This window comes from Nycticebus coucang, chromosome 6 (assembly GCF_027406575.1).
Source record: "Nycticebus coucang isolate mNycCou1 chromosome 6, mNycCou1.pri, whole genome shotgun sequence".
In the NCBI taxonomy this organism is placed as follows: domain Eukaryota; kingdom Metazoa; phylum Chordata; class Mammalia; order Primates; family Lorisidae; genus Nycticebus; species Nycticebus coucang.
Window position 1 is genome coordinate 61,525,224 of NC_069785.1, and position 23,384 is coordinate 61,548,607.

General features: G+C 45.2%; 1 protein-coding gene across 4 annotated transcripts in view; it reads right to left on the reverse strand.

Moving 5' to 3' along the window:
• The window catches only part of MYO1E (myosin IE), a 230,818-nt gene that overhangs the window by 149,451 nt on the left and 57,983 nt on the right, over positions 1-23,384 (reverse strand). The window contains exon 1 of one of the 4 annotated variants that reach the window (XM_053594009.1): positions 19,136-19,394. The exons of the other annotated variants lie outside the window; for them this stretch is intronic. The gene's annotated coding sequence lies outside the window, so the exon portion shown is untranslated. Of the gene's footprint in view, positions 1-19,135; positions 19,395-23,384 lie in introns of those variants that run through there. 4 annotated transcript variants of the gene reach the window in all.

Below are 23,384 nucleotides of genomic sequence, written 5' to 3' on the forward strand. Positions count from 1 at the left end.
GGCCCTCCCCAAAGTCTGCTGAATGGATGAAATAGAATATTATTAGTCTCGCAGAGCAGCTAAATCTCACTCCATGCCAGGCAATCTTCTAAACATTTCCTACTTAACATATCTAACCCCTACCATTCCAAGAGGCCTGAAACTGAAGCAGAGAGAGTTTGACTTGCTCAGCCCGGACAGCAGCTTGTGCTTAAACACTGTCACCACCCATCCTAACAAAGTAACAGCGGTTGGAAACAGCATAATTCTGAAGTTCATAGTTATTGCCTTGCTGCATGTTTACTATGGGCCACATATAAATGTCTTTCATCTGCCTGATAAGTAACACAGGGAAGTACTTATGATGCAGGACAAGGCAGCACCATGACCTGCTGCCTTAGCCCTGGAGGTGTTGATGCTCTTGCGGATGGAGGAACCAGCTTGCTGCAAGGGCCGACACCTGCGGGCGATGCTAGCGCCCTCCTCCACGTGGACTTCTGACAGGTGGATTTCCTGTCAGTTTCCAAGGCCTGAGAGTTCATTGGACAGCTGGCTGTAACTGACAGGACTCACACCCTAGCAGAACAACCCCCCTGCCACTATATAACCCCCTGAGCAGAGAGCCCAAAGACAGACCTCCAAAAGGGAGCAGGACAGCTTGTTCCCCTCCTGGGTTCTCTCTGCCAGGAGCTTTGGTTTTCATAGTTGTTGTAAGTTTTGTTTCTGTAAATAAATCCTGACTTAGCACTGATCATCCTGTGGTCCGCCGATTCATTCTTCCTATCTCTGAGACCAAGAACCTGAAATTCTGGTGTCACTTACATTACTCTTTTTTTTTTTTTTTTTACAGAAGAGAAAAAAGTACTATGTGGTCTTTGGAGCGCCTGGATCAAAGCCCCATAGCTGGGAGACCACACAGCAGTCTGGCTCTGCATGGCTGTCTGTGCACACGATAAAGGTCTGTCCCCAGCCGTGTCCCCAACATGCAGGGTGGTGCCTGGCACACGGCAGTGCTCAGTCAGTAATAGTTGGGTGAATGAAGCCCAGGCCACTTCGGCTCATCTCGGGACATCTTTGCTCTATGTCTAGGGCACTATGGGGGATGTCGGTAGGGAAAACTCTGTGGGCCCAGAGTTTGCCCCAAGGAAGAAAGAAGTTTCTAGAGCAAATATGTCCCCAACGCAGGAGATCAAAGTGAAGAGATGTTGCTCCTCAGGACAGTTCTCCCTCTTTTAACTATGCAGTCCAGTCAAGTAACAGACTAATCTTTTTTTTTTCCTTCTGAGACAGAGTCTCACTCTATTGCTCTGGGTAGACTGCCATGGTGTCAGCCCAGCTCACAGTAACCTCAAACTCCTGGGCTTCCTGAATCTTTCTGCTTTGGCCTCCTGAGTAGCTGGGACTACAGGCACCTGCCACAACACCTGGCTAATTTTCCTATTTTAAGTAGAGATGGCGTCGCACTCTTGCTCAGGCTGGTCTCAAACTCGTGAGCTCAAGAGATCCACCCACCTTAGCCTCCCGGAGTGCGATTATAGGTGTGAGCACCTCATTTGAAAAGACTAATCTTTTTTGGGTCTTGCTTGGTCACACAGGCTGAAGTGCGGTGACGTGATCGTAGCTCATTGTAACCTGGGTTCAAGTGTGATCCTCCTATAGTAGCTAAGACACAGGAGAGCACCCCCATTCCCACTATTTTCTTTCTTTCTCTCTTTTTTTTTTTTTTTTAGAGACAGAGTCTCACTGTACCGCCCTTGGTAGAGTGCCGTGGCGTCACATGGCTCACAGCAACCTCTAACTCTTGGGCTTACGCGATTCTCTTGCCTCAGCCTCCCGAGTAGCTGGGACTACAGGCGCCCGCCACAACGCCCGGCTATTTTTTTTTTTGTTGTTGTTGTTGTTGTTGTTGCAGTTTGGCCGGGGCCGGGTTTGAACCCGCCACCCTCGGCATATGGGGCCGGCGCCCTACTCACTGAGCCACAGGCGCTGCCCATCTTTCTCTCTTTTTTTAGAGAGCCAGGGTCGTCTTATTATGTTGGGCAGGCTGGTCTTGAATTCCTGGCTTCAAGTGATCTTCCTGCCTCAGTCTCCCCAAGTGCTGGAATTACAGGTGTGAGCCACCGTGCTCAGCAAGGTCTTAGGCATTTGGGAATGCAATGCTTCTTGCCAATCCAGCAGCGGACTAGAATCAACAGACTTGGCTACATGCTCTGCCTCTAACATGCCTCTGTGACCTTGGCAAGGCCAGTTTCACAGCATTTTGTTCTTCATTATTAAGGCAATCTGTCAAACACAGACCTAAATGTGGTTTAGCTTTCACACTGCCATTAACAGAAGTTTTATTAATAATAAATTCATAAACTAAGATCCTATCAGACTATATGATGATATCTGAAGTAGTGGTAGCTGCTCAGTAAGTTTCTTTAATTGAACAAAGAAGCCAAAGTAACGAGGCAGGCAGACTAGCTAGAAATAGCCAGTACCCATGGCTCCCGTTCTCAATTGAAATAGAAATAAAATACGGAAGGTAACTGAACAATTTCTTGTCACATAAAAGGAACTATCACTCTGTACCATGGAGGAAAGAAATCCTAATATGTAAATGCTATTCTGAGAAAAATAAGAATAGGCAGAGACTTATCAGCAGACCCCAGGAGAGCTGATAGCAACCTGACTAAAAAGTCTCCCAGGACTCACTGTCCTTATAGCATCTCTTCTATAGTTGATGGCAAAATATGCATTATTTATGTCATGCAAAGTGGTGAAGTTACGATCACATGAGATTACTAACTACTCCCATTTCTTAGTTTTCCTAGATCATTTCATTTTTCTGACAAATGAACGGTTTGGGGCCATATGTGAATGAGAATTCAATTTTTAAAAAGCTTTGTAAGGTTGATGGAATTATTTTTTTCAGATACATTTTTAAAAGGCTGATGTAGAAACACTGCCAGAGTATGGGGCATAAAGTTTTAAGTAGAGTGACACAGGTAAGGTGTGGGTGGGTCATCGCCCATGTAGGGTGCAGTGTCAGGATGTGCTAGGTGGGAAAAGGGTACGGATGTGATCAGGGGTGTCTCAGGGGGTGGGAAGCCTTTGTCGTAGGTTAGCTATGGGGATATCCAGTCCAGAAGAAAAGCTGAGCTTAGAGGCGAAGGGCAGCCCTGAGCACATCAACCACTAGCCAACAAATACAGAAGTAAGGAATGGCTGTTTCTGGCACAGACACATCTGGACCCTGGGCTTGCTTAATCTAGCCTGGTCTATGGCACTCAGGCACCATGATCCTCTAGGGGCAAAATGTAGCCATAAAGCCTTGGTCTGGTTGGGCTAGGTGGCTCACACTTATAATCCTAGCATGCTGGGAGGCCGAAGCAGAAGGATTGCTTGAGTCCAGGAGTTTGAGACCAGTACAAGTAAGAATGAGAACCTGTCTCTACTAAAAATAGAAAAGTTTAGCCAGGATTTGTGGTGAGCACCTGTAGTCCTAGCTGACTCGGGAGGCTGAGGTAGGAGAAACGCTTGAGCCCAAGTTTGAGGTTGCTGTGAAGCTGGCCTGACAGCAAAACACTCTAGCCTGAGACTATGTCTCCAAAAATGGAAATAAAAAAAAAAAAAAAGGCACTGCTCTAGGAGCTTTTAGGGTGCCAATGGGATGGATAGTGGAGATGGTGGCACATCTCAGGAGAAAACACAAGAACAGCCACTGATCCACACTGCAGATCAATGTCACCAAGGGTCCTGCAGGCTCCATGTGCAGCAACAAACACCAAATCCATCCCCTCCCTCCCTTCTATGACCTGATCCGGGGCCCATCTTGCCAGTTCTCCTGAACACACTGTGAACTTCAGGAATAGAATAAAAACGGGGCTAGGCTCAGGGAATTTTGAAAGAACACTCTTAATAATCCAATTAAAAGCCCTAGGGCAGGCGAGGAGGCAGGCAGTTGTCTGTAGGTCCAGTTTGCAGAAGGACGTGCCACAGTTCAGCAGGCAGGACGGGCGGGAGTACGCATGCGCCATAGCAGGCACAGACACATGCCCTACCTCGTGTGACTGTCCCTTACCTACAGAATTTCTAAGGGACTCCTGCCAACTACCTGTAGTTGCTGTGCACCTCCCCCAACCCTCAGTTCAACAAGCAAGTTCTAGGATGAATTTGCAATAAAACCAATTTGGAAGATCAAAACAGCTTCACTGGGAGCTTCTTTAGTCCCCTCAAGATAGCATCTCTGATAGAGGGGTTCCATATGCATCACCTCAAGCCGCTTTAGGTCCTACAATGGCAAACTGGATAAGAAACAGAATTAGCCTCTAAACAGAGGCACATTGTCAGCACACTGAGTGATTGATGTAGAAAGCTAAAGGTGACTGTAAGAAACCTCAGTGGCCCCGAGAGACAGGAGCTTTGCAGCCACCTGGCAACACGGGGCCTCTGCCTCACCCCCTTCAAAGTCCTTGTACCCGGGTTTCAAAGACACACTCCCCACATCCTGGTCTTCAGTTAAGAGCAGGATTCTCATTTAAAAAATTGGGAGGGAGAATAGATGATGATTTTCCTTTGTTTTTTTTTTGGCCGGGGCTGGGTTTGAACCCGCCACCTCCGGCATATGGGACCGGCGCCCTACTCCTTGAGCAACAGGCGCAGCCCTTATGATTTTCCTTTGTGACAAAGGTACCTCTTAGCACCATCCAGGGATTCAAATATGTTAAAAATAACCTCACAGAAATCCTCACGCAGACAAAATAGGCGAGATAGACATCAATTGCAAAAATAGTCCCAGCCAGGGATCCGCGTGAGGAATTTTTTACATAGTTTTCAAAGTCAAATAGCATGCCTCTCTCAGCCCTGCAAAGTCAAGAGCTGGTAGTGAACTTGGCTCCCTTGTTGGATGACAAGGGTCAAGGAGGCTGGGATTAACATAAAAATTACCCCAAAGCACTAATGTATGAACGGGACTGAAACAAATTGGTACCTGCTCTCTGTGTTAGGTAGAAAAGAGTATCCTCACCCAGTTATGCGAAAGAAAGTATGCTCAATTTGGGGCAGGACAATGAATAGAAAAGAGTTTCAACATCACCACCTCCAACAGAGGGTTGAACTTCAAAACAGCTAGCAAAACAACAAGCATATTTGCAAGAATATTTGCATGGGCTTCAGGTTGCAAAAATGCTGAAAGGATTTGTACTATATTCTGCTCCCAAGTGCACAAAAGTCCCTTTCTACCTGAGCCCAGAGACCCAAAATACAAGGAAAAGTAATAGTAGCAGCAGTCCTAATATTCTTCCCTGGTCTGTGACCCCTTCCTTTCCTTAGAGTTGGGCCATTAGCACAGTTATTACTTACTAATCAAATAACCAGCACCCTAAGATACTCGAGTGCCTACATGCCAATTCAGAGTTCATTGTCATCAAAAAGAAAAGGTTTCCCATGATCGCATTAATGTACACAGCTATGATTTAATATTAATAAAAAAAAAAAGGTTTCACCATCTGTTTGCTAGAGATGGACTATGTTGAATATATGGAAGTAGCTGCTACCTTTATCCTTAGAAAAAAGGCTCATTTTAATTTTTTTTTTTTTAATTCAGTGTAGAAAGCAGAGAACAAAGGTTAGAAAAGAAAGAAACAGCTTGTGATGCTAAGGAAGATAAAAGGCAAATGACTTAAATTAAACATGAGGGAAACATTAAAGAAGGGAAGGAAATAAAACAACCCTAGAGATCTAAATATACAACAAAGTTGTTTGATCACAGGGCAAGCACTAGGGAATAAATAAAATAAAATACCATAAATGCTCTAAAGGAAAAAAAATAAGAAAAAAGTTTCCTTCCAACTTCCATTCTAAGGAAACCACAGCTCTTCTTGCTTGGTATAACTACTGTTCACCTGCTAAATGGCTAAATTCAGCTTTTAAAAACCTACCCACCATTCTCCAGATTTAAAAAAAATGTAAGTGAACTAATAATTTCCCAGGGGTGGGTAAATTTTGTTTGATGGATAGGGTTGTTTCCAGTTACTCAGTATAAAGGCAAGGGCTGATTTTATTTTATTTTATTGGTCATTTACAAAATGTGTGGTGGTTTTACAGGATTTCGAGGCAAATTCATCAGTTCCAAAGAGTGGTTTTAATATTCTTAAACATAACCAACTGGTGCTTCCCTTGTCTCCAATTCAAGTCTGAATTACCTCTTCTTGAATGTGTTTCTGGCTGTGAATTTGCATACCATTATAGAATTATCATTACTGTTTAAACTTCCATGAAATGCATCTCAACTGACAGGCATCCCCAAGTTGAGAAATGTGAAGAACATTACCAGAAACACAAAACCAATGTGAGGCACAAGGATGGACGATGTGAAACGCCACAGATGGCAGAGGGAGGCCTGAAACAATGTGTAGTTCCTTTCTATTCTGTTTTGCCCCATTGTGTTTTGAATAGACTGAATCACTGCCCAGCTTTAGGGCCAGCCTCTGAAAGGCCCCATTGTAAGGGCTGTGTTTTCCTGGGCAGAGTTAAAGTTGCTGTAGTAACCTTCACTATGAATTTCCTGACCAGTGTGATGAAAATCTCAACTGAATTGTGACATTACTATAGCTACGAACAAGACTGCAAAATGAACATGAGTCTACTCATGTAAGGGGGTCTTTGCTTATCTGAACATAGCTCACTTATCTGTTACGCAGATCATCCACACAGCCAAAGAAAAACTGAATTTCTATGAGCCAAAGTTGAGAAGTCAACCTGTATGGAGTGTTTGGGGCGGGGGAGGGGGTCATTCCCATAGGATTGGAGGTAATAGGCAAATGGGGGTTTGCAGACAAACGGGAGCTCTCAGCCTGTGAACTGTGAACCATCTTGTTTACTGTGTTGGGAAACCACCTTTCTGGAGGTGAACAGGGAGACGTGGGGTACCAATGGCCCAATGTCACAGGTAAGGGAAACATCTGCACTGCGGCAGGAAGGAGTTCAGGATTCAGCAAAGTGCCCCCTTTATTCTGCCATGAAAGAAAGGCAGAAGGCAATCACCCCAATATACCAGATGGAAGGAATCCTGGGCCTAGAATGAAATCCCCACCCAATTAACTTTCTTGGGGGCACACTATATACCAAGCAAACGTCTAAGCTCTTTACATATATTAACTCATTTAATTATACCAACAACCTACAAAGTTGCCACTATTCTTCATCTCCATTTGAAGGAGAAGGAACCTCTAGCACAAAGAATTCACTTAACGTGCCCCAAATCAATTAACCAGGGAGCAAATACCCTGGCTCTAGAATCTTCACTCATGGAACCCCTTCTCTACCCAGCTTTTCCACTTAAGCATGGATGTTCAGCTATGAAGATTCCAGAGCTTAGGTAGGAACAAAGAGCCAGCCAGGAACATCAATTGGGGAGTCCTCCCACGTCTAAGAAGCTGTTGCCATAGGCATGGGTGAGACTGAGTAGGAAAGGGAAGAAATGAAAGAAAAGAAAGCCAAAGATGGGAAGCATTTCATCAACTTGTTTATTCATTCATCCATTCCAAGAGGCATGTGCACGGTTCCAGATGCAGACCACACTGATAAGGCTCCTGCTTTCACAGAGCCTTACTTTCTCACTGAGTGCAAAGCAGAAAATAAACAGAGAAATAAGCCTGCCTTCCTGCCTTCCTTTGTTCCTTCCTTCAACAGTCTCACTCTGTTTCCCTGCTAGAGTACCACAACTCTTGGGCTCAAGGGATCCTCCTGCCTTGGCCTCCCAAGTAGCTGGGACTACCCACCATAAGACCCAGCTATTTTTCTATTTTTAGTAGAGTCGAGATTGCCCTCTTGCTCAGGCTGGTCTTGAACTCCTGAGCTCAAGGGATCCTCCCACCTCAACCTCCTAGAGTGCTAGGATTACAGGCATGAGCTACTGCATGGGCCAACAAATATTACTTTAGACGTTAACAAATGCTATGAAAACCGTAATCTGCTAGAGTTGGAAGGTTAGACGAGGCTTCTCTGCAGAGCTAACTTCTGAGAAGGGCCACAAATAATAAAAAAAACAACTTGGAAGGCCTCAAAAGAGACAATGAAGGCCCTGAGTGAGGGGGGACGAACCAGGAGGGAGCAGTGAGACTGGGTTTCCCTGAGTGTGGGGAGCTGTGGCAGGCACAGTGAAGGCACAGCTGACGGGTGCACTCATACAGGGACCTTGTCTGGGAGGTTCATGGACACAAGCACCAGACACTATAACGTCAGCAGCAAAATGTCCAACGCTAATCACCAACATGACTTACTCGGCCATGTTGACCAACAACAGTACACCCCAAAGATGTCCAGGGTAACAAATGTTTGAATACCACTGAACGTCCTCTATCCAACTTCTGTGCCTACCACACAGCAGGCATTTCATAAATACTGTCAAATGAATAAATAATAATAAATAAGCCTGGAAATTAACAGGGGACAAAGGGAGGTGGAGGGAAGATGGGGCTGCATGAAGAACAAAGGCATCATAAAACTCTCTTAACTGCTCATTAGCAGCTTAAAATTTAAAGTTTCTAAAATTGGCTCAGCGCCTATAGCACAGTGGTTATGGCGCCAGCCACATACACCAAGGGTGGCGGGTTTGAACCCAGCCCAGGGCAACTAAACAACTACAACAAAAAAAATAGCCGGGCGTTGTGGCGGAGGCCTGTAGTCCCAGCTAATTGGGAGGCTGAGGCAAGAGCATTGCTTAAGCTCAAGAGTTGGAGATTGCTGTGAGCTGTGATGCCACAGCCCTCTACCCAGGGCAATATAGTGAGACTCTGTCTCAGAAAAAAAATAAAAGGGCTCAACGCCTGTGGCTCAAGCGGCTAAGGTGCCAGCCACATACACCTGAGCTGGGGGGTTCGAATCCAGCCTGAGCCTGCCAAACGACAATGATGGCTGCAACCAAAAAATAGCCGGGTGTTGTGGCGGGCACCTGTAGTCCCCGCTACTTGGGAGGCTGAGGCAAGAGAACCGCTTGAGCCCAGGAGCTGGAGGTTGCTGTGAGTTGTGATGCCACAGCACACTACCCAGGGTGACAGCTTGAGGCTCTGTCTCCCCTGAGCCACAGGCATCGCCCTAATTTTTTTTTTTTTTTTGCAGTTTTTGGCCAGGGCGAGTCTCTGTCTCCAAAAAAAAAAGTTTCTAAAATTGAGAAAATATGTATAAAGCTGATGAAATTCAGATAAATCTAAAATATTAAACCTCTAACACATACTCAGTGTTGTTTGAATTCATCAAGATGAATTCTGTAAAAGTAAATAAAGCCCAAGAAATTTTCTGTTTGATTTAGCAAAAAATGACTGATATACAGGCCTTATACCCAGCTCCTACAGGAGAGAGCCTCTGACTGGTAATCATCTTGACTGGTGGCTGTGCATGTTGTTCAGTATTCTAATTTTTTTTTTTTGAGACAGAATCTTACTGTGTTCCCTTGAGTAGAGTGCCACAGCATCATCAGAGCTCACAGCAACCTCACACTCTTGGGCTTGAGCAATCCTCTTGCCTCAACCTCCTGAATAGATGGAACTACAGGTGCCCACCACAACACCAGCTAGTTTTTCTATTTTTATTAGAGACAAGTTCTAACCCTTGCTCAGGCTGGTCTCGAACTCCTGAGCCCAAGCCATCCACCAGTCTCAGCCTCCCAGAGTGCTAGGATTACAGGCGTGATCCTAGCCTGGCCAAGTATTCAAATATTTTATGACACCTCTGCTTATGTTAAACAATCAGACCAACTATAACAAAGCTTGAGATGGCTTCATGTGGAGTCTGTCCACTGACAATGAACCTCCGAGATCCCTTATCTTTTCCTAGACCAGCTGCTACAAAAATAAGTGTCTCTCACTGTCTGGGATCCAAACTCAGAAACTAAATAGGTTTGTTTAAAATTTCTGATAAACTGGCTCGGCGCCTGTGGCTCAAGCAGCTAAGGCGCCAGCCACATACACCTGAGCTGGCGGGTTCAAATCCAGCCCGGGCCCGCCAAACAACAATGATGGCAGCAACCAAAAAAAAAAAAAAAAAAATAGCCAGGCATTGTGGCGGGTGCCTGTAGTCCCAGCTACTTGGGAGGCAGAGACAGAAGACTCGCTTGAGCCCAGGACTTTGAGGTTGCTGTGAGCTATGATGCTATGGCACTCTAACCAGGGCGACAGCTTGAGGCTCTGTCTCGAAAAAAAAAATAAATAAAAAAAAATTTTTCTGATAAACCTTGTCCTATCTGGAACCTTACTACTCTTTATCTTAATACCCAAACACCATCTAAAGTTGTAAATAAATAGCTTTGGATGTGCTGAAGGCCACAAAATGTCCTGGGAATGCCACTCTTTTTGCCCTCTCCATCCCAATTTTCAGTGTTAGTCACAGGAACTCAGGGAGCCACACAGCCTTCTCAGTCCCCACACAGGGCTGGCTCTGGCTCTTCCCACACGCAGGGCTCCTCCTGCCCCTCAGGGGAGCTCCTCCTCACCAGTCCGTGCAGTTCCAATCCCTTAGCCTGGTGACTCATTTCCCTCACCAGTATTTATTTCCCACAGTGCCCCCTGTTCCTGTCACCAGACCCTCTAGGGCTCTTTGGCTGGAACATTCGACTTCTGTGTTTTGGGCCATGATGTTCTGGTCACCTGTCTGAATGGCCTGCGTATCTAGCCCATCCTTGAAGACCCAATGCAAACGCCACCTGTTCTATGCCTACCAGTTCTAAGACATTTCAGGTGGCGTGGCTCCCATAGCACAGTGGTAACAGCACCGAGGCTGGCAGGTTCAAATCTGGCCTGGACCAGCTAAACAAAAATGACAACTGCAACCAAAAAATAGCCTGGCGTTGTGGCGGGCGCCTGTAGTCCCAGCTACTTGGGAGGCTGAGGCAAGAGAATCGTGTAAACCCATGAGTTGGAGGTTGCTGTGAGCTGTGACGCCACAGCACTCTACCAAGGACGACATAGTGAGACCCTGTCTCAAAAAAAAACAGAAAAAGACATTTCAGGTCATCCTGCCGTACCCTGACAAGAGTTTATGAGTACCCCCGCGATTAGTTACGCCTCCTCTTTCTCCCTTTCTCAACCATAAGTCACTTGAGGGTGGGGTTTGCTGCACCCTCAATAAATAAAGAGCTATGCACAAAAATGACTTTATAAATACCTCTTCAATGAAGTAATTAATGAAAAAAAAATCACTAAGGGTTGAGTCATTCTGGGAGACTTTAGGAAGATCAGATTTGAGTTTAGGATTAAAAAAAATAGTTTAAGCTTTGAATGGAGCGACGGCAAAGAACAGGCACTCCCTAAGAGGGGAAAACAGAAGAGCAAAGGGCTGGATGAGGATAATGTTACCACTCGGGTGCGCACTGAGCTTTCCCCGCGTGAGAGCCCCCGAAAGAGACCAACCGGACTAGAAAGGGGGATTTGTGTTCAAGAAATCGTAGCATAGGTTAAATAGGAAAACTAGAGCCGGCTGAAGGAGGGCCAGGAAGGCAAGGCTGAGTACTTGGCACCGGGGACAGGAAACAGGCAGCTGAGATGGAATCTCCATCAGAGGGTGCAGCCCAGGTCACAAGAAAAACTGCCTTCCTTCCAGAGGGAAAGGGCCCAAACGCCTGTAGTCAGATTCCCACCCAGCGAGAGAAGTAAATAACGCCACCTCACATGGGTATATCACCTCCAATGTTTCGCTGCTTCGCCTTTAATCATCTCGTGTGAGTCCTGAGCAACTCTCGGAGGAGGGCAGGGAGCAGGGATCATTATCTCCATTTTACAGCTTGGAAAGACTGGCAAACTCTCCCTTCTGTGTTAGGGGATCCCAGTGGAGTGGCAGAAATCGGGGAGTGGGGGAGGACCAAAGAGCAAATTTCTGGTTAAGTTCATCCACTTTGGAGAACATACCTCTGTTTATCCCATAGTCTAGCACGATAATGGCTATGTCACTCATTGCCGGGTTGCTATTAAGCTGGGCTATGAGGCTCTCTCTGTGTGCTCAATCTCGCCTACTTGGAAATAAAGAGGGGGCAGGAGGAGGGAAGGAGAACTGGCGCTAGACTGCTTTTAACCTAGAGACAGGGAAAAAACAAACAGTTCTTTGAAAACAATTTCTAAGCACACTTAAAGGTAGCAATTCCAGCCTAAAAGCCTTTCAGCTGGGTAATGCACCACCCTAAAGAAAGGGCAAAATTATCAAGGCATAGAAAAGCAAGAGACGTCACACTGTGCACGAAGCGCCCTGCTCCAGGCCAACTTCTAAGTAAGATGAGGAATTACAGTAATTCAACCCACAGCAATTTCCCATTTTAACTGATGTTTCCTGTTTTCAATGCTGGGCATGGTAAGGATATTCAGAATCAAACTCAGGGTCCGTAGGCTGTCCCTTCCCTGAGGTACATTCTTTTCTGTCCACTCAGGGCATTGTGTGCAACATTACAACCCCAGACAGATCTGTTTTCCTACTGACCTCAATTTGTGGCCACCATTACGGTCGCCGAGAGAATTCTTGGCTCTGCTGGGCTCGTACAAAGGGGTGGCATGAAAGCCTGGGAGAACACACATTGGCCCAGGCCATTGCCCTTGAAATAGAGTCAGGACCTGCTCATTGGTGTTTCTACAGGCACCGACCACACCAGCCTGGGGGACTTGATTTAGGAGTAAGAATGAGGGGTACGGAAGGGACTGAGACCTCTTTTCAGCCCTTCAGTGTCACTGCTGACCCAACCTGGGTAAAGCAGACAACTGGGGATTTTGCTCAGTAAATGAAAGTATGGGGAAGGCTTTTCCTTTGAAATAGTTTCAACATTACAGAAAAGTTACAGAATGCATACAAAGAATTCTTCTCTTTACGAGTTTGTAACATTCTGCCATACTCACTTTCCCTTTCTCTCCCCTCCCTTCCCTTTATAAGTATATATTTCATATAATCCATATATATAAAACGGGAGGTTACACACATATTTATATTTATCTATACATATACAGCTATTTTTCCTAAAATATTTCAAAATAGGTTGTATACATCGTGTCATTTTACTTCTTAATACATCAGTATATATTTCCTCAAGAGAATTTTCTCATATAACCACAGTGGAGGTAACAATTTCGGGAAACTTAACATCGATACAGTACATGTTATCCACGTCCATGTTACAAATTCCAGGGGCTTTATGACCATTTGTGTCATAATGTCCTTGGTCACGATTTTTTACCCCGGTGCAGGGTCATTTAGTTGTCAGATTTCGTTAGTCTCCTTTCTTTTGTAACAGCCCCTCAGCTTTCCTTTGTCTTTTGTGATGTTGACATTTGGAAGAATTCAGGCCAGTTATTTCATAGAATTTCCCTCAGTTTGGGTTTCTCCGATATTTGTCATCATTAGATCCTCTTTTGCCCTTTTGGCTAGAATTCGAGGCAAGTAATTTTGTGTCCTTCTCGGGGTATCGCGTCCAGGGGTACATGATTGTAGGTGATATTCATTTTTATCACTTCGTTAAATGTTGTCCAATTTCTCCACTGCTTACTTTCTATTTTTCCCAGTTGTAGCTGCTAAGTGATGTGTAAGGAGACACTTCAGACTATGTAAATAGCCTGTTTGTTTCTCTTTGAGAACTGACTTTGATAAAATTAAAAATTTAAACCCAGTTATTTGGCATTCTGGGAGAATGCATTACTCTCAGAAGCTGCATGTTTCAGACAGACAGGACTATGCAGCATCCATCTGGGCTCCTAAGAGACGTGTTAGCTGATTTCCTCCCAGCCTACTGAGTTCCAGAGTGGCAGAAAGGTTGAGGTTGCCAAGGGCTGCGCTCCTGGTCTGTGACACTGTGTTCCACCTCCACAGGGTGTGAAATAATGCATTCCAGAAAGCTGAAGCGATAACCAGAATTATGAGTCAAGGTGATTCTTAAGGGCCTGGACAGAACTGAAGAAAGAGGCCTACAAAGAAATCAGGTGGGCCCATATGCAAAGCTATTGTGTGTGGGATGTTCATGTCTGGTCCCTGCCATCTGGGTGCCCAGAGCCTCGTTCCTGCTCCACCCTGTTCCTTCTCTCTTCCTTAGCTATAGTGCTCCTGAGTATCTATTTAAAAGGCAGAAATGGAAGAAGCTCTTTTGGATCAGATTGTTTAAAGCCAGGTGAAGACAAGGGCACTGGGGGAAAGAAAAATGTGAGTGAAAGGATGGAGTCTAACCAGTCAGTTCAAAGGGGATGTCTGCACCTGTTCCTGAGCCCCACAATGGGGATGTTCTTCTCTCTGCCTAACCTCACATCCCAGCCATTCTTGCTCCCAAGGGGAGTCTGCTATCACCTGGGATGATCATCATGTATTTTCTTTCTATTGGAAATTATTGTGGGGAGATACTGCCTCAGCTAACTTTGTTATACAAGAGCCACAACTTCAAAATCTAGAGCACCTGGGATAGAACTTTAGCGAGAAGCCCAGTCTCTAGAGCAAATTATCACAGCTGTGAAGAGGAGGGTACTTATTCAGAGATCAAAGATTCTCCCTGCCCTGTCAATATTACAGCCACATTGTTTTATAAGTCTGGAGCGCCTTTCAGAAAGGTTTGTGATTTTAATACTACTACTGAAGCCCTACAGGAAAAACAAGGGTTTTAGATTTTCAATTTTTTTTTATATTTGGGATTTATTTCTCCCTTCCCCTAGCTAGAGTAATGAGATACAAATTATTTGTACTGTACTCTCAAATTCCTAAGGATTCACAAACATAAATAGGAATTGGCAATAACAGTAATTTCAAGGATGACATTCTTTTAATAAAAACTGTGCTCTTGTGGACCTTTTCCTGAACCTTATCCTGTGTTTTTCACTTAGTCATTCACTAATTCAGCCATCTAACCTAGTCAACAAAACCTCTGGTAGGCCCTGGGGATATAATGATTTCTAAAAAAGATATAAATGTTTACAAATTAAGTACTTAAGTCTGCATGTATAGTTCTATTGTCCAGAATGGGTTTTTGTTGGTATCAGATTCAATTCTTTCACCACAGGAAAACACTGAGTGAGCTGATACACGCCAGGAAAAAAAAAATACCTATGCAATTCACACCTAATTGTGAAATATTACCCCTGCCGGGTAAGCTGAGAAGACAGGACTTCACATGATTCATTGATCTTCTCACAAGTGAATGCTAACCTGATGACCCTATTGAAAGAACTTTATCATTTATTTCATTTTAGAAACACTGGCCCAACCTCTGACAAGGATTAGCTATAATTGTCATTTAGTCCACTTAAGTTGATTAAATTTTGTCTACCATTGTCCACTCAAAAGTTACTTTAAAAAAAAACTCAATGCCTGGCTCTGAGATCTAAAAATTTGGTGGGAGGTATGTGATGTCATCTCCCATCTAGCAAGAGGTTTTAAATATCCTGAGTGGAATCCCTAAATCTTTCATGTCATAGAAGATCTTTGTGAGATGTATATGTATTACTTTGTTGCCACTGAGAAGCTAAAAGGGCATTTGGGCAACTGTTTACCCCAGAGCAGTTAGCTACTTTATAATTTATTGCCATGTAAAGTGCTAAGTGCTAAATCCCCAAGCTTTGGGTTCTCTTGAATCTCTTCTAGAGGAAAATCAAGGGCAGATCTTCCCAACCAGTATGTCTGGCAATATCAGTGCCTGTGAGAAAGGCTGAGGCTGGGCTGGGTTTTCCTGTTTCCACAGCTCTGCCTGCCCAGCACACACAAAAGCTACTACCTGTTTCCTCGAAAATAAGACATCCTCCGAAAATAAGACCTACTTACAGGAAAGATAAGATGTCCCCTGAAAATAAGACCTAGCGCATCTTTGGGAGCACACCTTAAAATAAGACACTGTCTTATTTTCGGGGAAATGGGGTACCAAAAGTTTAGAGCCCAGGAGGCAGTGGCTCCCGCCTGGAATCCTAGCACTCTGGGAGGCCGAGGTGGGTGGATCGCTTGAGCTCAAAGGTTAGTTGGAGATCAGCCTGAGCAAGAGTGAGGCCCCGTCTTTAAAAGTAGCCAGGCATGTGGCAGGCACCTGTAGTCCCAGCTACTCGGGAGGCTGAGGCAAGAGGATCCCTTGAGCCCAAGAGTTTGAGGTTGCTGTGAGCTATGACGGCACAGCACTCTACCAAAGGCAACAAAGTTAGACTGTCTCAAATAAATAAATGTGAAACAAAACAAAACAAAAAAAGCATTGAACCCTCCCCACCAGCATTCCCAGGTGCCCATCCTCCCAGCTACCTCCTCTTCCCACTCTGCCCCCTCATTCTCAGGCGTCGTCACGGGAGGAAGTGAATCTACCCAAGGCGGTCACCCTCTGAAACCTGGAAGTGGGGCTCGTGGTTTAGAAGGAAGTTGAACTCGGATTGAAGACAAAGTGCTAGGACACTGAAAAGAAATTCCCAAACTGCCCCTCTGTTTGCAGGAATGATTGTGAAGAATTCGGACAGGCTTTCTTGAAGGAAGGGCTCATAGACTAGGCTGTTCTAAGAAGATACCCCGATAATAAATCATAGTTCCATAGATGGAAACAGCAAACTCTTGAGCAGGGAGATTGATTTTATACCATTTGTTTTCCTTTTTAAATTTTAGTGTGACAGCCTGGGGTGTGAATCCTCAGGACTTACATGTCTCTTCGGTTCACAACCTGCATTAGTTAATGTGGCCGCAGCCCAGGAAGCCCTTGGGGGGCCAGTGTGAATTCAGCAATGAAAAATGGATACTTACATCTAAGAACTTTAAATGGATCAATCCCCTCATTTATAGGATGGCAATTTATAGTCATGAGCTAGTTGCCCTTCTCTTTCCTCAGAAATGTCCCCATTCCCAGGAAATTTGACCTCATTCTGAGGGGCAGGCAGCGTCCTCTGCGCAGTCCTGCAAGCCAGGCTTCCTTAGAGCTGTACTCACCCCTCATAGACTCAGCAGGGGCCCATGTTAGGTGAAGGCACTTGGGACCCTCTATAGCATCTCCTGGGCTGATGCCCAGAGGCTGTAATGTATAATTAAAACGGTTCTCTTGGATGCTGGGAGCAATCAAGCCAGTAACAACCACTCTCCCAGGCACCTGAAGAAGCTTTGACTGGCTAAGTCCATTTTCTACTGTGGCCTGGCAGAGAGAAAAGGCTCAGGACTGGAGCCTGAAGAGTGGACTCAAATTCCTTCTTCTGCACCTTACTACTGGGTGGGTGGCCTGGAGGATTCACTTAAACTCCTTAGTTTCCAACCTCACCAGGCCTTCTTCAAAGCACTACTGGGATGGAGAACAGGAAAAGACACCCAACGGTGCCAGCCAATACACAAGTTATTCTGATAACATCAAAAGATCGTCTGTGATGCTGTTTAATGTATTCGTTTCTCCTAATGTATACCTTCATACTAACTGCTACAAATACTTGGAATAACTTCCCCTGTCCTCAACTATTTTCTAAATAATGCAAGCAGAACACCTCCACAAAGGTAAGCTTGCCTACTGCCTGGCAGAAGTAAACTCTCAGTTGCAGGTAACGAGAGAACAAGGGTTCTGGCCAAAGTACCAGGGCAGGTCCAGGCACAGGGAGCATCAGATGTGAAAAAAGGAGAAGCAGAGAAAGTTAGAAATGGTACACCCTGAAGCTGACACACACCATCATGCCAATGAGCAGATCATTTAGCTACTCAAGTACGATTTAGGGACATGTCCAAACCACCCAGGCACTTTCCTAAATGTCTTGAGAAAACAGATAACCCAAAATACAATTTCAATACAATCACAGAAATGAATGTGCCATCTTGAGATGGCAACAGAAGAACCCAGATGAGACAGAGCAGGAGCAGAGACAGGGGAGTGGGGGGTGGGAAGGGCCGATGTCCAGCAGTTGGACCTACTTAGCTAAGTCCAAGCCAGTTGGTCTCACTTTATTTACCCACAACAAGGGAGTGACAAGCTAGCTCACAGGGCCAGTGAGAGAAACATGTACCCAGGACCCATCTCTACTATTGAATTTCACATACTGTCTTGACATTAATTAGATATCACCCACTGGGCAGGGAAATCAGCTTCTTTTTCTATGAACCGTCCCCCCCATCCAGTTCACTTGATCAAGTTTATTAACTTTACAACTGAAAAATGAGGCGTGAAAGACAATATAAACTCTGAAACACTATATAAATTCTACAAATATACAAAAGGTAAGTTCTTGAAAGTAAAATAAAAGACTCTTGGAAAATTAAATCTAAAAATGAAGTTGGAAGGTAAGGACTGGTCAGGCCCTCTACAGAATGACCCTGCAACCAGGGTACCTACGAATTTAGTCCGTTAGATGAGGCTGTCTCTAGAGTGGGGCAAAAAAAAAAACAACAAAAAACCCTGTCAGTTATTGTCTGGTAAGGATACCCCTTAGAATTACTCACTCCAAGCTACCTATCATATTAACTGGTTTCCATTTAAAAAAAAAAAAAATATATATATATATATATGTGATGCCAGGCTGGTATTTTTAGAAACCAGCCTGGCAGGTGAGCTCCATCTGGCAAATAAAGCCTTCAATTTCAGGCTTCCATCAAGTCTAAATTTGACTGGCTGCCAACCTGATAAAATCCATCATCTAAATGCAGAAGCGGCCAGATGCAGTGGCTCATGCCTGTGATTCTCACACTTTGGGAATCCAGGGTGAGAAGATCACTTGAGCCCAGGAGTTTGAGACCAGTGTGGGCAATATAGGGAGACCCTGAGAGAGGGAGGGAGGAACTTACCCTTATAGTCCTAGCTACTCAGGAGGCTGAGGAAGAAGGATTGCTTGAACCCAGGAGTTCAACAATGTGCCACTACACTCCAGCCTGGGTGACAGAACAAGACCCTGACTTGTTTTTTTTTTTTTTTTTTGAGACAGAGTCTCACCATGTTGCCCTCAGTAGAGTGCTGTGACATCACAGCTCACAGCAACCTCAAACTCTTGGGCTTAAGCGATCCTCTTGCCTTAGCCTCCCAAGTGGCTGGGACTACAGGCACCTGCCACAATGCCCGGCTATTTTTTTGTTGTAGTTGTTATTGTTGTTTGGCAGGTCCAGGCTGGATTCAAACCCTCCACCTCCGGTATATGTGGCTGGCACCCTAGCCGCTGAGCCAGAGGCACTGAGCCAGGAAGACCTTGACTTCAAACATACAAATAATAAAATAAAATGCAAAAGCAAGAAGTAACAGTGCCTTCTCGGTTTCTTCCTGGAGTAAGCAGTGTAACCCCACAGTTAGGTATGTCTCCGTCAACGTGACCCTCTCCCCAGCTCACAAGAGAGGACAACACGGCCTCGCTGTGAGCAATGCCGTGAACTAGCAGGGTCAGACCAGTGCCTGGATGTCAGGAATTGCTTTTTTCTCTCTCAAACAACTGCCTCTACACAGCCTTCATAGCTAACAGAAAGTCAAGGAAGATCATTCAATAGTGACTGAAATGAAAGCTTTACCTAGTAAAACTGAAAGTACAATCAGTCCTGACCTGCCCTTTGAACTCCCTACCGGATAAGCTGAGCTCTGAGGGAGTTTGCTCATCTGGACTTGTCTATTCCTCTCCATTCAGATTTCCTCCCCTCTGGGAAGACCGGCGGAGGTGGGCCTCTGGCTGCCCACCTGAATTATAAAATCTCTGGCCTTTTTTGGGCACATGGTTGCTCAGAATATAGAATTCATTCCTAGACTCCCATGCAATTAGGTGTGGCTTGGTGAGGTCAGTGGAAGGAGTGTACTCACAGGTTAGGACACATCATAAAGGAGAGTGTGTGGCTCTCCTTCCCCCTCCCTTGCTCAAAATTAGGAGGAGCCAGAGCCCAAGGACAAGGGAGGGCTGCACAGCAAAGCAGATGAGGGGAGGCAGGCTGTGCCCCAAGACTGGAGAGTTCCACAGCACCCTTTAGCTGCCTGCACCCAGAATGTTAACTAGGAGACACATAAAAACACGCACCACAGTAACAATAAAACTCCCTCATAATTATAGCTGCATATTCTCAGGTGGACATTTTTCCACTTAAATGCGGTAAAATTAAACTTGCCTTCTACAGCACCAGGCTTACACGAGTCATTTCCCACTCAAATTCCTTTGCTTTGCATTAGCTCTCACTCTCCTAATGTTTATAACATTACTGTATATGGCTATGCCCACTAGTTGTTTTATGCGTGTATTTATGGTCTTCTCAATCACACAGTGTATTTCTATGTTTTTACTGTTTTGCTGTGCCCTTTCCCAATGCCCAGAGCCCACTGGTAAGAGCCTAAAAGATACTGAGCAAATGTCTCTTTTAAAGAGCATCTAAAGACTCTATAAAATAATCAGATTTTACCCTTCCTACTTTAAACATCCACTGCTTCTCATCCTCATGTGAGATAGTCAGGTTTGTGGATGAAAGAAAAGAAATGCCTCAGCTAAACTGCAAATTGCAATGAGGTTTGTCCACAGGTTGGCAAAACCTCAAATTTGTGAGTGCTGAGGGTTTAAACATATAAATGCCTTTATTTGTAAAAGGTCTCAAAGGATTTTGTTCACTGTTGATTCATCATATCCCTTACTCTTGGAAAACCCATTTGCAATTTACGAAGTGTGTTCACACTCATCTCACAGTCCTTGGAGTCAGGCTGGGCATTAGAAATTTACATGTTACCAGACTAGGAGCTGAGATGGGAGTAGTTTGCTGCTACTCCTGGCGCCACTGGTCTTAAAAAGAAACCTTTGGGCTATTTTTCTGGTTTCCCTGCTATGAGCAATGTTGTAGCAAGCTTCCTTGTACCTGTATCACTGCAGCCTTAGGCTAACTTTCTCTCTTTTTTTTTTTTTTTGGAGACAGAGTCCTATTCTCGCTCTGGGTAGAGTGCTGTAGTATCACAGTTCACGGCAACCTCAAACTCTTGGGCTCAAGCGATCCTCCTGCCGCAGCCTCCCACAGAGCTGAGACTCACCACCATGCCCAGCTAGTTTTTATATTTTCAGTAGAGATGGGGGTTTCACTCTTGCTCAGGTTGATTTTCAACACCTGAGCTCAGGTGACCCACCCACTTAGGCTTCCCAGAGTGCTAGGATTACAGGTGTGAGCTACCGTCCCTGGCCCGTGGGCTAAGATTTGAAGGATGGACTCCAAAGTAGAAGTGATGGTCAGAGGCTTGAGGATGGTATGCAAGCCAGGAAAACATTCCTCACTGGAAAATGAAGGTGGGCACAGCAGCACCAGGTCAAGGGGACAGGCCTAACAAGATCATCGTTGCCAGCTTTTACTTAGCTGAAAATGTAGGCTGCTGCTTTCTAAGTTCACAGTGAAACTAAGCCCAAGTGGGCACATCACCCAGGAAGCTGCCCGCATGGCCTGGGCAGTGTCCACTCTCCAGGCATCTCCAGGAACATGTGAACACGGGCTAGCTGACCTCACCCATCGGCAACTGCATGAACACCCTGGATCTTTGGCAGGACGAGGTTCTGCAGAGTCATTTTCTTTTTTTTTTTTTTTGAGACAGAGTCTCAAGCTGTCATCCTGGGTAGAGTGCTGTAGTGTCACAGCTCACAGCAACCTCAAACTCTTAGGCTTAAGCGATTCTCTTGCCTCAGCCTACCAAGTAGCTGGGGCTACAGGCACCTGCCACAATGCCTGGCTATTTTTTTGTTGTTGCAATTTTCATTGCTGTTTTAACTAGCCCAGGCTGGGTTCGAACCCACCAGCTTCGGTGTATATCAGCGCCCTACCCACTGAGCTACGGGCACCGCCACACCCGGCTATTTTTTGGTTGTAGTTGTCGTCGTTGTTTGGCAAGCCTGGGCTGGATTCAAACCCGCCAGCTCTGGTGTATCTGGCTGGCGCCCTAGCCACTAAGCAACAGGCGCCGAGCCTGCAGAGTCATTTTCTACTGGAAGGAGAGTAAGCAGGAGCCCCGGGTGACAGACACTAGCAGCTGGGCAGCTGGGCCTGGCAAGCATGGGAAAGGCACAGCACCAGCAACAGATACTATCAAATTTGATCAGTGTTCACCCGGATTAGAAATCAGTCATTTCCTTCTCACCTTCACTCTCAGACCCCCCTCATCTAGCCCTTTGGATGAATACACAGGTTGTAATTGATTCTAATGACTTTAAAACAAATCCTGGAGAGGAATTTGTTTATAATTTACTTATTTTTATATGTCTTTTATTCCCAGAGGAACAGAATAGCATAAAGACTGCTGGGCCTAAGAGTCAGAAAGCCTGGAAGGAAGAGGACAAGGAGTCTGCAGGGGGGGGAGGGGACTGGCTGGGTATTGTGCACTAGCTGTGAGCCAGGCTTTATGTACACTAACCCTAGGAGAATAGTGTCGATGGTCCATTTACAGGTGAGAAAGGAGAAGGTAAGTCTTTTATCCCAACACCACTCCCCTCTCCCCAAACAAAACAACCACGAAGAAAACACAAGCCATGAATGCAGTTCTCTGACCTGTCAAAGGATTTGCCACTGTTCCAAGGTTGTCATGCAAATCAAACAGATAGCGTTTGCAAAAGCAGTTGACCAAGAGTTCTGAAGGGTGGGAGAACATTTTGGTGAGGACGCCAGTATCACAGGCTCATCAAGAACTTCTGAACCTCCTTGGAGGTCCAGCTGCCTATTCTCAGGCCAGACAATGCCCCAGAACTGACTTCAGCCAGACGGCATGTGGGGCTGCATCAGAAGTCCACGGAGCCGGGCCAAGGTCGCCAGTTCCTCAGACACATACAGTCTATTTAGAGAAAACTTCTTAGAAACTGATGGACCAAAATTAGTGTCTTTTTCCATTTTTTTTTCCATTCAAAACATCTTTACTCGCATGGATTTCTTAAGACTCTCCTCAATTTCTTCCATGTCATTTCCACTGTATTACTCTTCTTTTCGGCACATAAAGCATAATTCAGGTTAATTGGGTGGAGACAAAGAGAAGCTTGTCTATTAGTCCTTGTTTCTCCTCATATGTTGGTAAGTACTACTTAATATACTCCTATGCACACACATCGGTAAGTAGACTAAGTATCCCTGCTTGGAGTCCTTCCTCCCCAGCGTCCCATCCTGTTGGCTCTACCTCAGACCCATCCCTCAACTCCCCCTCTTCTTCTCTGTTCTTACCTGCAGGAGCACCCTAACTGGTCTTTTGGTCAGTTCCCTACAGCCTGTGTACTTTCCCTTTAGAATGACTTCAGTGAGCCTTGAGTACTACTGAGTCTAGGTGGAGGCAGCTTCCTAGCCCTCCCCAAGAACACCTGACATAGTCAAGGTGACCGGCTTAGGTATAGCAACAAGCCCATTGCGCCCTGGATCCCTAAAATACTAAAGTGCAGTGAATTGTGTATCTGTTATGGGTTGAACTTTGTCCCTTCTGAAAAAGATAGGCTGCAGTCCTAAAACCCACAGTTGCTGTGAACGTGGCCTTATTAGGAAATAGAGTCTTTGCAGATATAATCAAGTCAATATGAAGTCTT